This window comes from Ambystoma mexicanum, chromosome 8, assembly GCF_040938575.1.
Source record: "Ambystoma mexicanum isolate Mex_15411 chromosome 8, UKY_AmexF1_1, whole genome shotgun sequence".
Classification (NCBI taxonomy): Eukaryota; Metazoa; Chordata; class Amphibia; order Caudata; family Ambystomatidae; genus Ambystoma; species Ambystoma mexicanum.
In genome coordinates this window covers 1,679,699,093-1,679,712,607 of record NC_090929.1, presented here as the reverse complement: position 1 = coordinate 1,679,712,607, position 13,515 = coordinate 1,679,699,093, and the positions used below count along the sequence as shown (strand labels likewise).

General features: G+C 45.8%; 1 protein-coding gene across 2 annotated transcripts in view; it reads right to left on the bottom strand.

The window, feature by feature from the left end:
- TACC2 (transforming acidic coiled-coil containing protein 2) overlaps positions 1 to 13,515 on the bottom strand; it is a 984,629-nt gene that overhangs the window by 812,169 nt on the left and 158,945 nt on the right. The window lies entirely within an intron of this gene.

The following is a 13,515-nucleotide window of genomic DNA, read 5'->3' as shown; positions in this document are numbered from 1 at the left end:
CATCGTGAAGCAGGCAACAAGCGCTTACTCACGTGCTTCCAGGCGCTTCTATTCATCACACGGGCTCCATCTTCAACTCACTTCAGCCCGTCATCCGCCATCGCCGGAACCCTGCAAAACAAGAGACATCATTACTAAAGACTTTAAAAAGACATTTGAATGACTCGAAACTTACCGTTCGTGCAGTAAACGACGGACAGCAGTCCTCTGAAGTCAAGAGGCCTGCGCTACCTATCCAGTGCAGAAACTGGCTACAGTACCCTGCCCCGAGGCAAATGGAGAGCTCGGCATTCACTTACCTAAGGTGAGAGCGTTAACCTTTGGGGGTCTACAGGAGAGGAGAAGAGGAAAGAGATAGGGACACCCCAATAACCCCAGTTCATTAACCCCATATTTTCTATCTGCAGACATCTTACTCTACACGTCAGGCATACAGTGCACAGAGGTCCAGCCCAAAGAGCCAACCATCACCTTTGAAGATACGGTAGTCGCCCAGTCAAGACCGGCGCCTCTGCGAGAATCAGGTGAGCGTTACAATGGGAATGCTCAAACAATCTATGGTATGTGATAAACGTAAACCCGTAACAACAGGAAAGAATAGCATAACACACCATTATGGCTGAAATATTGAAACTAATATCGTGGAATGTACGTGGGCTAAATAACCTGATAAAAGTCAGAAAGATTTGGGCATACCTGGAACAACATTCGCCTGATATAATAATGCTGCAAGAGACACATGCACTTGCGGCAACACACATACAAATGGCACCGAGATGGGGGGGGGAATAGATTCTATACTAACTACTCATCACAGTCAAGAGGGGTAATTACATGAAATCACAAAAACCACAATTTCAAAGCTGGACCTACCCATATAGACCCAGATGGTAGATATGTTATAGTTACAGGGACCATTAACAACAAGGCAATAACACTAGTAAACACATTTGGCTTCAACACGGATGACCCCGCATTCTACACAAAGGTGGCAACACTGATAGGACACACCCCTGATCCAGTGCTGTGGGGAGGCGACTTGAATACAATTCTAGATTCCACCAAAGACAGATCTAGCATCAGACATCGAGGGGACACGAAGGCTGCTCTTACAATACGCCAGATCATGGCACAATATACACTACTTGACATATGGAGGGTTGCACATCCAGACACCACAGAGTTAACGTACTATTCCACTGTTCACGATGCAATATCTAGAATTGATTACTGGCGAATTTACGGACACATGGCTAGATAAGATATGCGGCTCGAATATACTACCACGTACCTGGTCGGAAAACTCACCAGTGGTGCTCCAGGTGGAGCTGACACCAGAAACTAGGCACCGAAGCCTGTGGAGAATGGCCCCATCTGCATTGGCTGACAATACGATAACAGAAACATTGAGAATAGATATTGAAGAGTTCTTTGAGAACAATGAAGGCTCGGTAGCGGAATACTCCAATGTATGGGAGACATTTAAAGTATGGTTCCGTGGCATGATGCTAGCTTCCACGGCAGGCATTCTAAAAAGCACAAGAAAGGAATTGGGTGAGACAGAAGAAGCCTTGAAAATATTAGAAAACTAATACGGAGAAACACGAGACGGGGCACTACTGGGACTGATTAAGGGAAACCTACTCAAATTTTGCGATCTGGCAGAACGTGAAACACAATTAATAGCCCAAAATGTTCAGGCCAGAAGATACAGGAAGGGGGAAAGACCGGGACTCCTGCTTGCAGGAACAATAAAGAGAGAAAGGGACACGCATCACATCATGGGTATCACTAAACCAGATGGCAATATCTCCATGAATTCCGGGGAAATAGTCAAGATGTTCCAGGAATATTACCAAAACCTATACGCCAATGCAGATACTGCTTCTGCGGACGAGGTTGACAGGTACCTAGCGGGAACAAAGTTGCCCACTCTTGACAGAGAGGCAAAGGACAAGCTCAATAGCCCAGTAGTGCTGGAAGAAATAACAGAGGCCATAACCTCTCTCGCATCTGGCAAAGCCCCGGGCCCAGATGGCATAGGGATTGAATTATACAAAACATTCAAGGATATACTATCCCCCAGACTGCTCAAGGTGTGGGAGGAGGCCTGCTGCATTGGCAAACTCCTGCCCTCGCTCACAGAGGCAGTGATTACGGTCCTCTTGAAGCCTGGTAGACCCCCAAACGAGATGTCCTCATACCGCCCTCTCTCGTTGATTAATGTGGACGCAAAAATATTTGTCAACATTTTGGGGAACAGACTTCTACCATACATGGCCTAATAAGTACATCGGGTTTCATCCAGGGGAGATCAATTAATAAATATGCGCAGACTGATCGGAACTATCGCTCAGTTGAGCCCAACAGTTCCGCTGCAGCGATCATACTAGACGCAGAAAAAGCCTTTGATTCAGTGTCACGGAACTTCCTGTTCGGGGTGCTACGATGCTTAGGCCTGAGAACCGGATTCAATAATTATGTTAAATTGCCATATAACGACCCAAAGGCCAAAGTACACACCAATCAAAAGTATTCTGACCGAATCAAGCACACTAGAGGCACGCAGCAAGATTGCCCCTTCTCCCCCTTGCTGTTTGCACTAACCATAGAGCCATTTGCGAGCAGGATTAGAGAATTTCATGGACATAGACGAATACATACATGGGCCCACCACAGGTAACATCACTCTACGCAGATGACACTCTCCTATACCTTAGAAACCCTGGAGGAAATACTGGACCTGTTTTTGCCGAAGTAAATGAGTTTACACACCACTCTGGTTATAAGATAAACACAACGAAATCGAAATGTTCCCATTGACAGATACCACTACAAAGCCACCCAATCTATACGGGCTGAGATGGGCAGGGGACATGGTCAAATACTTTGGGGTGAAAGTGGCACGCACATGTAAATTACTATTCGAAAATAATCACAAAGAGCATCTAAACACAGAACATAAATTAAATCTATGGATCAAGCATCCCATATCACTATACGGTAGGGTTGCAATCCTGAAAATGGTTATAGTACCCAGACTGTTATGCTTTTTCAATACTATTCCGATATGGACCGGACGAAGATTCTTTAATATGCTACGTAAGCTAACAGTGGGATTTGTGTGAGGTGGTGGCACAGCTCGCATGAAATGGAGTCCCTTACCGAGCCATACGATTGAGGGGGGCTCGCAGCCCCTGACTTCGAGTTATAATATCTGGCAGCCCAAGCACACTATGCTGGATGCTGGTACGGACAAGACACCAAAGCTGCACATAAGGCACTAGAGACTTATAGTGCATCCCCGATCAATGTTAGGTCGGCCCACCTGAGCGACCCCCATGCTGACCCGTCCCAATTTGACCCACTTACGAACCACTGTAGATGCATGGCGGCGAATAAAAGAGAGGATGGCGACCAAACACCCCTACTGTAGCAGTGCTCCCCTGCGGCAGATTTGTTATGTTGGCCGAATTTAGGGCAAAAATGGGAAATAACCCAGTACACCTACTCCAATACTATGGAATGAGGGCAGCAGTCCAAAAGAAATGGCCAACGTTCCCAGCTGAACCTGAGGCGATTGAATGTATGGAAATGGTTGTACAGGCAGACAGCAGAAAAGGGCTATTGGCTAGAATACATGCTAAGGTGCATGCTGGATCCGTTCAACACAGTATAGCAAAAGACTAATGGGAAAGAGATGCAGGAAATGTAATTGATGATGTTAAATGACAGAAATTATGCAAACTTACTAAAGAGGTTTCACTGAATGCTAGACTATTGGCCTGATCACGACTTTGGCGATAACCCTTAAAGCCGGTGGTAGCGCTATTACCGCCGGATTTAAGGGTCCGCCAAATCAGGACTTCGGCAGATTTCGCCCCAGCTCTGAGCTGGGGGGCAATCCGCCGAAAATTTGCGCTATTACAGCTGGCGGGAAATCCGCCGGCGGTAAGAGTGCGAAAATTCCCCATTGAGCCCAATGGGGAATGGGGCATTCCCGAATGGGCCCAATGGGGAATGGGGATTAACATTACCGCCAAACTCGTGATCCGGCGCTAGGTACCGCTGGCATTACCGCCAAAGTCGTGATCAGGCTTGATGTCTAATACAATTCAAAGTACTGAACAAACTGCACTACATACCAATAACGATTTCACGGTTCGACCCAGACAATGTTAAAAAATGTCCAAAATGTGGTAATGAAGAAGCAGATACGATTCATATGTTTTGGAGCTGCCCCCAATTAATGACTTCTGATCGCAAGAAGTGAAGACACTAAATGTAATGACAGATATACCCCCGACACTACACCTTCTGAAATTTCTCCTAGGAGACATAGGAAAAGTGAAAATAAAGATCTGTAGACTATTTAATATGGGATGTTTAATTGCCATGAAATGCCTTTTACTTAAATAGAAAGCAAAAGAGGCACCAACATTACAACAATGGTTCAGAGAGTTGAAATTTGTGAATGATAATGAAGAGGGGTCTGTGAGCCCGGTGGTAGCCTCGAGCAGGCCCAAGGACATATGGGTTCGATATTGTTTGTACATGGAGGGGCTACAAAACGGAATATTGAAAATGTTCCGGGAAACAACGAAATCTGTATCTATTGAAATGTGCAACATCACCATGTAACAAATTCAAATGCCGAGATGTACAGTCACGATTCTGTAATATATGTAATTAAGGCGGTATACTAACGCAATCACATGTATGGAAAAATGAGTATCCTGTAAACCACTGCCAACGTTTTAAATAAAGATTAAAAAAAAAGAAATTGCTACAGATGATGAATAAGGGCAGATTATCCCCTTAGAATTATAGGCAGCAGTACTCAGAGAGGAAAGAGTGGCTCTTCATGAGACAGATGATGAGGGAAGAGGATGAAGAACAGTGATAGCCCTCAGTGAAGGATACAGGTTGACAGATTTGACAGACGAGGAGCTGTTTAAGGATGAATAATCAGTTAGTATTTTTCATAAATCTCACTTATTGGATTAAAGTAGAGAATAGAGAAATACCACATAGAATGTTGATGGTAAAAAAGGTACCGACATTTCTCCAAGAAGGTTTAAACAAAGTACCAAATACTTTATGGACCACAAGTCCATATGATCTGGGCCTATTAAAAGGAGTCGGAGCAGTTAAAATCAAACTTAAACCAGGAGCTCTTTTAACACATGCAAAGCAATACCCCATGTCTAGAGAAGCATATGAAAGTATATTTGAGACAATTTCCTCTTTGATGAAGCAGGGCATATTGGTGCCATCCGACTCTCCATGTAACATGGCTGTGTACCCAGTGAGAAAATCACGGGGGTGAGGGATCGTGGAGACTTTTACAGGACAATTGCCCTCTAAACAATATAGTCGAAGCTGAGTTTCCTTTAGTTCCAAATCTCATGACAATATTGTGCAACATACCATCCAAGGCCCAGTATTTTACAGTTATAGATTTAAAAAATGTGTCCTTTTCAAATCCCCTTCATGAAGACTCACAAGATTTGACTTCCTTCTCCTACTGAAATATACGCCTGAAACATACTCGATTGCCCCAGAGGTACTGTGAGTCCCCCTCAATCTTTAGCAGAGTCTTTCAGATGCACCTGGGTAATGTCCAACTCGAAAGTGCAATAGTTCAATACGTGGTTGACATTTTGGTGTGCAGTGAGACAGAGGATAGATGCAGAAAAGAGTCAGTTAAGCTCATGACTATACTCTCAGAGAAGGGGTATAAGGTGGACAAAGAGAAGTTATGATATTGCAAGAAAGAGGTCTGTATATAGGATGATTTATTTCTCATGTGTGGAGGAAAGTGACACCTGAGAGAGCAGAAGCAATTATGAAGACTGTAGAACCTAAAGCATTGTGGGAAATGCAACAGTTTCTAGGTCTATGTAACTATTGTGAGGGCCTGGGTTTTTGATTACAGTACTTAAATTTGCCAACTTTTAAAAGGAAGTAAAGAAGCACAGGTGAGTAAGAGTACAATAATGTGGACAGATGAGATGATTGAAGGATCTGAAGAATTGAAAAAGGCAATCTGTACAGCCCCTGTGTTGGGAATTCTAGATTAACATGAAGAGTTTAATTCATTTCCTCATTCAAATGGAGAAGTAAAGACAAGGGTCCTTACACAGAAAATGACATTAGGACATGACCACAAACCATTGGCCTATTAGAGTGGTTTTAGACCCAGTTATGAAAGGCCATTTTCCCTGTGAGCAGTCTTTAGCTACTGCTGCATTTGTAATCAAAAAAGCTTCAAGTATAACAATGGGGTGTTCAGTAACACTATATGTAGAGCATGCATTATTTGCAACTTTAGAGAAGCCCACAAGTATATTGACTACACAAGGAGCATCAGGATATCAGGTAATTATATTGAATCTTGTGAATAAAATTGTTAGATGTAAAAAGTTTATCCAGCAACATTCATAGCGGAACCAGTAGGGGAGGATGATTATGCACATGATTGCACAACGTACATTGAACATTACAATGAAATTCCCCAAGTTAGAGAAAATGCTATTGAGAGGGAAAAGTCATCTTTATTGATGGCTCTTTGGAAATTGACCAAACGACTGGCGATAGCCTCGAGAGTGCCTTCTCATTAGTCAGCACAGGCTTCAGAATTAGTGATGCTTATTGCTGTGCTTCAGAGATGCAAAGATGAGAAAAATTACGGTGTACTCTGACTCTGCCTTTGTGATGTCAACTGTACATGCAGGGTTGTCACGCTGGAAGAGCATGGGCTTCTTCCACGCAGACGGTATTCCAGTAAAACATGCAGTCCTATTGGATAAACGTAGAGAAGTATTAGCACGCCCATTGATGTTAGCAGTCATAAAATGCACAGCCCACACTAAAAGAGAAGATGCAATTTCTTGCAGAAACGAAGCTGCAGATTTAGAAGCAGCCTATTTTTCAGAGATCACTCATTTTGAAATCAAAAGTATTAAACAGATGACAGGACAATGCATGTTGGTAAAGGAGGGCTTTAACATGCTGTCTATTGTCCAGCTAATTGAGATACAAGGACGAGCACCACAAGAAGAAAATGAGTTATGGAAGAAATGGGGGTGTTCCTTAACCCCCACTGAGGCAATTTGGACATTGCATAGCACTGGAAAGCCAGTTCTGCCTCTAGCAATATTGAGGATAGCATTGGAGCTGTGTTCTGGTGTATTTTTTTATACTTCATTAAGTGGTCATACATGCATTAGACTAAGACTTAGCAGAGTAGAGATATTGTGATGTCATGCAATTCTATTTAGAGTGTTTTGATTCAACGTTACATTCCAGTGTGGTCAGTTGGAGCCTGCCTTTCAAGGGGGTGCCTGCTGTCTTTGTATCTCCTACTTATTAAAGGACTTATAAACTTATTCATGCCTGGACATCAGTTCTAACATTGGCGACGAGGATTGCTGCGACACTCACCGTGAAGCTCGATTGCCCTTGTGTGGTGGCGCCGCCTGGACTCCGGTTCTCTCTCTCCCTGGAAGACAGCAGGCAAGAGGCAGACTGAGGGAGGTGAGCACTTGCGGCATAGGTCATTGGTTCTTTTGAGCTGGCGCTGCCGCAACGCGGTCTTGGAAAGGGGTCCAGAGCAACCAGATTGGGCACGGACCCTGCGCGAGCCCCCCCCTGCGCGAGCCTCCAGCGGGGACGCCGGCGCGAGGCTCGTCGCAGCGGTTGCTTGGAGCGGGCATTGGTACTGCATGGCTGCTGTTGGGAGAGCTTTGTGCGAGCCCCCGGTTGGAAGAGGGGCATTGCGCAGGCCAAAGCGCGAGCCGCAGCGCGAGCTCCGGAGCGAGCCTTCACTTCCCGCGTGCACCGCGAGACACATAAACCCAGTCCCCCACTGACCATGGCGTCACCTTGACACCCCTTTTGGTATCAAACACTACAGGACAGCACTTTACCAGCCTAGAGCGAATGGTCTTGTTGAGAGAGCCAACAGATTCCTAAAGGGAGGATTACAGTTAGCCATGGCTTCAGGTTTAAGGTGGCAGACAGTTCTCAGGGAGATGGTCTGGAACTATTGCGTGACTCCACACACTGTTACCGGCATTTCACCTCATGTCTCTCAAGGGTAGACAACCCGGGACAAAGTTATGCCCGGGCTGGTTGGATTTAGCAAGGAGTGTACCTGTTAACAGGGAAAGGATCATGGATCTCATTAGAGAGGCTCAAGATGAGTACAAAGAGAGATTTCATACAAAAAGGGGTATCAAGGTGACGCCATGGTCAGTGGGGGACTGGGTTTATGTTAAGAATCCCAGGGTTTCTCCCAAATGTATTGCGAGTAAATTCATTGGACCTAAGAAAATTGCTGTGATCAGGGGAAATGTTCTCATCATGGAGGGTGGAGAATGTTGGTCAATGGCCAAACTGGTTAAAGTGCAATACGTTTGACAACGATGTCGGTGATGGAGCGAGAGAAGAGCAGGTACTTTTTGAGCATGGAGAGGAAGAACATATGTTTGAACCGAATGTGAGTACAGCTTTCGGTCACAGCAGCTTGAATGCAAACAGGGTCAGGAACAAACCTGTCAGGTTGAATGATTATTACCTGGGTTAAATCTGCCACAAATGAAAGGGAAGAGATGTTTTCTGGTGTATTTTTTTATACTTCATTAATTGGTCATACATGCATTAGACTAAGACTTAGCAGAGTAGAGATATTGTGATGTCATGCAATTCTATTTAGAGTGTTTTGATTCTATGTTATATTCCAGTGTGGTCAGTTGGAGCCTGCCTCTCTAGGGGGTGCCTGCTGTCTTTGTATCTCCTACCTATTAAAGGACTTATAAACGTATTCATGCCTGGACATCAGTTCTAACATGCAACTCCACTATCCCGCGCATACGACTCGAGAGAGTCTAGCTACAACAATTGCAGAAGAGTGGTACTCGCCAAATCTGTTAAAACACCTGCCACTTTATTGTAAATTGCATTTTGTGCCAGATATTTACTGCAGGGCACACTTTGCCAACAGTGATAGGAGCAATTCCTAGACCCAATGGTCCATTCCAGCACGTACATATAGATTATGTAGACATGCTGCAGACATGTAATGGTTACAGATACATGCTGGTTGTGGTATGTCTAGATGGATCGAGGCAGGTCCACGCACACACCCTGACACCACGTGCATTGCCAAGTTCCTTGTATGTGAAGTATTTCTAAGATGGGGTGTGAGTGAGGGTTTGTGGTCTAGCAATCAACCGCGTTTTGTAAATGAGCTTTTCCCGCAAACAGTACTTCTATTAGTTATTCAGTATACGTTTTCTTCCATGTATCATCCACAAGTGAATGGTATTTGTGAATGCTTAAACGGATTTTTGAAGGAGAGGATAGCAAAAGTCAAAATGACTTTGAATAAGGGATGGCTACATTGCCTATCCATACGCCTTAAGAAATCAGCTTGGCTCAGATCACCATCTAACTCCTTATGAGTTGGTGACTGGACGCCGCATGAGAACTCCCCTTACTCCTCCAACTAGGTTCAAAACTGATGCACACAGTGTAGCAAGGGTATAAGGTGACAAGATGCATGATTACCTAACAGCAATGACTGCAAGTGTTTCTTTCATGTCTCAACAGGTCAAAAACCAACGATGGGAGGGGTCAAAGAGAAGTGACAAAAACAATCAATACATTGAAGTAGAAGATTTGTTGAAACTGCCCAGCATATACCCAGGGGACTAGGTGCTGGTACAAAAATGTGTATGCCCTTAGAGCACGCCCAACTTTGAAGGTCTGCACAGGATGAAAGAAGTTACCCCAACAGCTTCAAAATTAAAAGGAAGTCATATAAAGGAGAAACTCTGACCCCTCCTGAAGATACTGAAGGTGAAGCAAGAAGAGAAGTTCCACGCAGGCAGACTCATTCGATGGAGAGGAGCAAAGACAAGGAAAATGAAGAGCATGACAGTATTTTGTACTAAGGGCCAATATCTTCCAATATCTTTCAGCATTTAATAAGGACTAAAAAGACTTGCAGTTATCTTGGAACTTTTTTTTTTTGACAGGCCCATGGAACAATACTTTGAACTATCAAAGTTGAAAGAAGAAAAGCACACTTCATCTTTATGTTACCTATTGCAATAACATTACATACATTGTTGTTTGCTGTTTATTCCTACATATTACAGACTTATCCAGCTTTAATGAGAAGATACGTGAACATAGTAAAGTTTTTGGGAAATCCTAAGAACAATTATATCATTTTCAGAATAATTGTAACAATCATTGTGTAGTTCTTGATTAGAAAGTGTGCTATATAAAGAATTACAGAGTTACATATTCAGAATTAAAAACAAAATGAGGAGGTTTCAGAATATTAAAGATTCATTACCATCAAGAAAATCGATGAGCTTTCATGGAATAATAATTGTGATGTCCTTTAGTATTATGAGTTGTGTTTTCCTCCTGATTATTATGGCATTCAGACATTTCATGAAAAATAATGTAGACATGATGGGAAACAATGAGACAGTTACCATTATTCCTGATGTAATCACAAACAGGATTTTTTACAATTTTATATTAGGCATTCATTTCAATTTAAAAGGGATGTTGGGAAAATCATGAATATATAAATACATATCTTGATAAATCAGCTCAGTTAAAAAATAACCTATGTTATCAGCACATGAAAAAGGTGGGAGGACGACCGTCAGATGAAAGCTGCTATGTGTGTTCCCTAATACCTTATGCTTTGGGAACCTCTAACATATTCATAGCCACAGAAGTATCAGTGAAAAAGGCACATTGCCTGACGCATCTTGCACTTTGCTTGACAAGAGGACAGTTTCAAGGCAGAACAGCATCCATAGGGCCTCATTACGAGTTTGGAGGTAGCCATGCCCTTAGAAAGGGCATGGCTACCCCAAACTCGGGTCTGGGTTCCTTGAATGGGGAAATACCGGGCCATTCCGACCTAGGAGGGCCTGGTATTTCCCCATCCAGGGAACCTGGACCCGGTACATCCCCATTCCCATTTGAGCCCCCATAGGGCTCAATGGGAATTGGGAGCATGCTAACAACGGGCCCGTTAATGACGGGCCCGTTGTTAGCATGCTGGGCCGCTCGCGTGACCCGCTAAGGATGTCTAGTAAAACCAGGTGTCCTGAGCGAGTCCCGCGAGCGGACCTCGTAATGAGGCCGCATGGGGTTAACGGCGCTGACAGCTCTACCGGCGCTGTTAACCCCATAACACCAGGGTCGTAATGAGGCCCATAGTGTGGGTGACTAAAGCGATATCTCAAAGAGAAGATGATAATGTACAAGATTTAAAGACAAGAGAGAAGCCAGAAACAAAGCATCAAATAATAAATGGAGCAGAAAGAAAGATTGAAGAAAATAAGATTCTGCAATGCAAAGATAGGAAGGGGAAGGAAATACGAGAATGCTGGGAAAGAGGTCAACTACAAATCAAAGGAACAGTGCTTACTCCTGAAGAATGGGCTGAAGAACTGGTAGTGTGCAAAGCAGCAGCATTAACTGGACAATGGGAAGCAGTTGTGGCAAATGCAGAAAAAGAATGCAAAGCCCAACGGCCTAAGATTGCAAGAATTTGAACATGCCCATACTACACCTCAGCACCACTTCATCTGCCAATACTGCACCTAGTCCTCACCTCACCCGCTCATACTACACCTCGGCACCACTTCATCTGCCAATACTGCACCTAGTCCTCATCTCACCTGCCCATACTGCATCTGGGCACCACTTCATCTGCCAATACTGCACCTAGTCCTCATCTCACCTGCCCATACTGCATCTGGGCACCACTTCATCTGCCAATACTGCACCTAGTCCTCATCTCACCTGCCCATACTGCATCTGGGCACCACCTCATCTGCCAATACTGCACCTAGTCCTATCCTCACCCGCCCATACTACACTTGGGCACCACCTCATCTGCCAATACTTCAACTAGTCCTCACCTCACCTGCAAATTCTGCACCTGGGTCCCACCGAATCAGGACATACTCCACCGGGGCCCTCGTCACCTGGCCACACTTTACCTGGATCCTACAGTACCTTCTCATGCTGGACATGGGTCACACTTTGGCTTCCCATAGTGTACTTGGGTCACACCTTACATTATCATCATTATTATTATGATTATTATGGTATTTATTGAGAGTGGACCTAACTTCAGGAAGCAATGGTGTACTTAAAAAGTCATAGGAGGAAGTTAATGGTGACGGTATCTGCTCCACCACACCCGCTCATGTTGTACCTGTGCCCCACCACACCCGCTCATGCTGTACCTAGAGCACCACACCCACTCATGCTGTACCTGCGCCCCACCACACTTGCTCATCCTGTACCTATGCCTCACCACACCCGCTCATGCTGTACCTGTACCCCACCACAACTGCTTATGTTGAACCTGCACCCCACCACACCTGTTCATGCTGTACCTGTACACCACCACACCCGCTCATGCTGTACCTGTGCCCCAACACACTCGCTCATGCTGTGCCTGCGCCCCACCACACCTGCTCATGATGTACCTGCACCCCACCCCGCCCGCTCCCGGCTGTGCCTGCACCTCACCACACACGCTCATGCTGTACCTCTGCTCCACCACACCTGCTCATGCTGTACCCGTGCCCCACCACACCTGCTCATGCTGTGCCTGAGCCCCACAACACCTGCTCCGGCTGTACCTGCACCTCACCACACCTGCTCATGCTGTGCCTGCACCACACCCGCTTAAGTTGTACCTGTGCCCCACCACACCCGCTCATGTTGTACCTGCACCACATCACACCCGCTCATGCTGTATCTGTACCCCACCATACTTGCTCATGCTGTACCCGCGCCCCACCACACCCGCTCATGCTGTGCCTGAGCCCCACCACACCTGCTCCGGCTGTACCTGCACCCCACCACACCCGCTCATGCTGTGCTTGCACCCCACCACACCCGCTTAAGTTGTACCTGCGCCCCACTACACCCGCTCATGTTGTACCTGCACCCCATCACACCCACTCATGCTGTATCTGTACCCCACCACACTCGCTCATGCTGTGCCTGCCCCCCACCACACCTGCTCATGATGTACCTGCACCCCACCCACTCCCGGCTGTACCTGCACCCCACCACACCCGCTCATGCTGTACCTCTGCTCCACCACACCTGCTCATGCTGACCCCGCGCCCCACCACACTCACTCATGCTGTGCCTGAGCCCTACCACACCTGCTCCGGCTGTACCTGCACCCCACCACACCCGCTCATGCTGTGCCTGCACCCCACCTCACCCGCTTAAGTTGTACCTGCACCCCACCACACCCGCTCATGCTGTACCTGTACACCACCACACCCGCTCAGGCTGTACCTGTGCCCCAACACACTCGCTCATGCTGTGCCTGCACCCCACCACACCCGCTCCGGCTGTACCTGCACCCCACCACACTCGCTCCGGCTGTGCATGCACACCACCACACCCGCTCAGGCTGTACCTGTGCCGCACCACACTCGCTCA